The 4,483-nt window shown below is 35.8% G+C and overlaps 1 protein-coding gene and 1 long non-coding RNA gene across 6 annotated transcripts in view; both read left to right on the forward strand.

Annotated features, from left to right (window-relative positions):
* The window catches only part of LOC105466039 (mitochondrial calcium uniporter), a 206,120-nt gene that overhangs the window by 120,142 nt on the left and 81,495 nt on the right, over nt 1-4,483 (forward strand). The window lies entirely within an intron of this gene.
* The window catches only part of LOC139356015 (uncharacterized), a 45,018-nt gene that overhangs the window by 9,540 nt on the left and 30,995 nt on the right, over nt 1-4,483 (forward strand). The gene's annotated exons all lie outside the window — the stretch shown is intronic.

A 4,483-nucleotide genomic window follows, 5' to 3' on the forward strand; every position in this document is an offset into this window, starting at 1 on the left:
CAAGGGAAAAAAGACCTCCCCCAGTGCCCTCCAGTTGTGATATATCTTTTCCAAGCACAGCATGATGGTGATGCCAGACAGCCACAAATTGTCCACATGGTGGCCAAGATAGTTGAAATGTTTGCTTTCTGATGGTTCAATGTATACAGACTTTGTTTCCTGCCCAAAATTATTTAAAATGTTGTATAAAGTTATCTTTAGCCTATGTGTATAAGGTATATATGAAACATAAATGAGTTTTGTGTTTAGATTTGGGTCCCATTCCCAAAGTATTTCATTATATGTGTGAGAATATTTCAAAATCCAAAGAATTTCGAAATCTGAAACACTTTTGGTCCCAAGGATTTTGAATAGAGAATACTCAACTGGTAATGCAAAAGAGATGGAAAAGCCTCTTGCTCATATATCAAGATGTATTTACTGAATGACTTAATGAGTCCATATATCTTCCAAAAACCCTGTCTATAGATTACAGCCTCTCAATTGTTCTTTCAATTTGAAAGGCTGAGAATCACTGATAACAAAAGAAAACATCCTATAACAGAATACTGAATAAAAGAGAGAGCTGTGCCTTCCTAAAGAAATTTTTGAATTCATTTGTGTTTGGATGATCTTTTCTAACCTTGCCATCATGCATTTTTAATTGATATAATTTACACACAATGAAGTACACAATCTAAGGTGTTGGATTATTTTTTAAATAGTTTCACTGAGGCCTAGCATGGTGGCTCACACCTTAATCTCAACAGTTTGGGAGGCCAGAAGTTCGAGACCAGCCTGGGCAACATAGCAAGACCCTGTCTCTACAAAAAAATTTAAAAATTAGCTAGGCATGGTGGAACACATCTGTAGTCCCAGGTATTTGAGAGGCTGAGGTGGAAGGATTGCGTAAGCCCAGGAGTTTGAGACTACAGTGAGCTCTGATGGATCACACCACTGCACTCCAGTCTGAACAATAGAGGGAGACCCTGTCTCTCAAAGTTTCACTGAAGTGAGAAACCAAAAATTTTAGTATGTTTTCACTAATTTGTGGGGGTGGGGATAGGTAGAGGACATATTCATAGTACTTTGGGCAGTGTTCTCTAGAAAATTTATAGTACTTTTCGTGTTATTATACACTATCACCTATTAAGGTAACTATTCGGTTATAGTACTTTAGAAATGGAGGTGATGAGAGGTTCTCATTGATTACATAATTTCCTAGATAGTGTTAACTCATAACATTTTTTCTTTTTCTTTTTTTTGCTGAAAGTATTTTCAAAAGGTAGTAATCGGTTCTGTTGATTTTATAGGTACAGTGTAGTGAATATAAGTGCCAGCCAGTACTGGAGCTAACATTAGAACTTTACCCTTCTGACTCTAGTTTCATGTTCTTCCCATAAACCTTACTTCCGCTTGGGTGGCTGGGACTGACTCTGACCCACAGACTTCTCAGGTGATTTTTGATAATTCTTTGTCAGTTTGTTTTCTTGAAAATTGCTACTTCATTCTAAAAGTAGATAATAGAAAACATCCTGTTTCCTATTAGTTGATGATGAGTCTAGGTAATTAGTTCAAAGTAACTTTTTTTTTTTTTTTGATACGGGGGTCTCATTCTGTCACCCAGGTTGGAGTGCAGTGGTGTGATCTTGACTCACTGCAACCTCTACCTCCCAGGCTCAAGCGAACTTCTTGCCTCAGCCTCCCGGGTGACTGAGACCACAGACATACACCACTATGCCTGGCTAATTTTTTATATTTTTGGTAGAGATGGGGTTTCGCCATGTTGCCAAGGTTTGCCTTGAACTCCTGAGCTCAAGCAATCCACCCACCTCGACCTCCCAAAGTGCTGGGATTATAGGCGCTAGCCACTGTGCCCAGCCCTAGGTAACTCTTAATTGTGTTTTTACACGTTTGTGTGGGATTTCCTTTAAACCACTTATGTGGCCTTTGAGGAATTGTGATACCAAGTGTTCCACACAAAACTGGAAACTTCACTATTGAGAGGTTCATCCATTCTGTCCTGAAGGACAACAGGCATTTCCTGCTTTCCTTCTAGGTTTAACTTGTACTTCTTCAAGGGGCACATGGTTCTGGAGGGGCAGGTTCGTAGTGTTCCTGAGGATTTTCCCTGCCTCCTTTTAAACAATCATCTATCATTGCTTCAGTAACTAGCATTTTCAGTGAGTCTTTTGATTCAGTAGGGATAAAGAATAAACAAGACAAATTTTCTTAGCCTTGTTTTCATTTAAAAATAATTCTGTACTTAAGTGAAATATAAATAAACTCTGTTTGAGTTTTCTTTAAAAAAATAAAAAATAAAAAAAATGACTCAGAACTAACCACTCTGGCCAGAGCTACTGAACAATGTCTTAAAAGTTCTCCAGTGAAACTGACAAGAACCTGAACAAGGCTGACAAATTTGTAATTTCATCAGAAACTGAGCAAAAGGAAATGTATGGTAAAGGTAAATACTTATCCATTGTAGACCATTGGATAGCCACAGCTCTCGGAGCCTGCCTTGCTGAAATATATTCAGTGTGTATCTACATACGAAATATTCAGCCTTTGCTTTAAAAGGCAAATAGAACACTATTCCTTTGTATAATCCTTAAAGCTTCAATTTCTGGTTTATGTTTTATGCTTTTATTTGAACATTAAAGCAATATTTGTTTGTATGTATTTCCCCTTATTCTGTATGAAAGGTGATCTGGTAAATCTGTTAAATCCTTTACAAAAACATCACCACTCAAACTTACTTTGAAATATTTGTAACTCCTGAGTAATTATGTTGAGTAGCATTTCACTATAGCTTAACCAACAGTGGTTTCATTCCCTGTACAGCCATCAGATCGTGTACCAAAAGAATTGTATCTTACTTCATGTACTCATGACTCATTGTTTCTGTATTTCACCGAAAATAGACTAATACTCCTTTTCCCCTCTTCTCCTTTGTGGATTTTATTGTAAGAGAAGATAGGCTTAAAACATAATAATTTTCAGGAGCAAAATTACATGGGTTTTTCCATCTAGGTAATCCATTTTGGCTTTTATTATTGTGGAGAAGAATATAGCTCATACAGTAGATGGTTGGTTGTTTCTTTTTCCTGCTTTTTTTTTTTTTAAAGAAATAATTTCTTCACAAAATCAGCAACAATTCTCCTTGAATTTTTCTTGTATTTCTTCATCCAGTTGGCTCTCATTTCCCCCCATCTTCTGCTTGCCTATTGTGATACTCAGTGAGCCTGAGGAGCTACAGAACTTTCATTTAAAAATGCAGAAATAGAAACAATTGACAAATGCTTGCCACAAAGAAAAAATTACAAACTCATAAATCTGGCCTGTTTAATTTGTTCTGCAGTAGCATCCTCTGCTATTAATTTATTTATGTAAGCTGTAAAGTCCAAGAAAAGGCTTGTGTTTTTAAAGGCTTTTCAGTTTCTGTTCTCCAATTTTTTTTGTAATAAGCATAAACTTCCATTTTATATTCTTCTTAATATTTTACTATGAAAGTTGAAAACCTTTATGAAAGTTGGAGTAATGGTTTAATGAATCCCATGTACCCAGTACCTAACTTCATCAGTTACCAACACATAGCCTATCTCACTTCATTTTTACCCCCACTCATTTTTTTGCACACACACAAAATACTGGATTGTTTTATGGAAATCATTTATTATATTGTTTTTCTGTATATACTTCAATATATTTCTCTGACATGTAAGGATAGCCACAATACCATCATCAAATCTAAAAATATTAACAGCATTTTTAATATCATAGAATATCTAGTCATTGTTTAAATTTTTCTGATTGTCCCATAAATTTACAGTTAGCTCATTTTAAACGGAATCCAAACAAGGACCAAACATTATATTCTTTCTTAATCTATAGGTTCATTCTCTTTGTTTTGGAATGTAAGTAAAAATATATATATATATAAAATAAGAGTGCCAACAATTTGCATTTTTTTTTTTTTTTTTTTGAGACAGAGTCTCTCACTCAGGCTGGAGTGCAATGGTGTGATCTCAGCTCACTGCAACCTCTGCCTCCTGGGCTCAAGTGATTCTCGTACTTCAGCCTCCCAAGTAGCTGGGATTACAGGCACCCACCACCACATCTGGCAATTTTTTTTTTGTATTTTTAGTAGAGACCGGGTTTCACCATGTTGGCCAGGCTGGTCTCGAACTCCTAACCTCAGGTGATCTGCCTGCCTCGACCTCTCAAAATGCTAGGATTACATGTGTGAGCCATCACGCCTGGCCAATTTACTTATTTTTAAAGTCAACAAATGCGTCAAATACCACAAAATCCAGAAGAAAAACAAAACATTTTAATTAATTACCTGATACACCTCTATAATACTTTTTGTTCCTGCTTTGTCTTCATACTCTTTGATCACTTCTTCATATGACAAAGATTTTCTATTATAATTTCTTATAGAGAATAAACCTAATTCAGCCTTTTTCCTAACAGTTGATTGAAATTTGTTTTTTTGTTGTAG

The sequence above is a fragment of the Macaca nemestrina genome, chromosome 9, assembly GCF_043159975.1.
Source record: "Macaca nemestrina isolate mMacNem1 chromosome 9, mMacNem.hap1, whole genome shotgun sequence".
NCBI classification, from domain to species: Eukaryota; Metazoa; Chordata; class Mammalia; order Primates; family Cercopithecidae; genus Macaca; species Macaca nemestrina.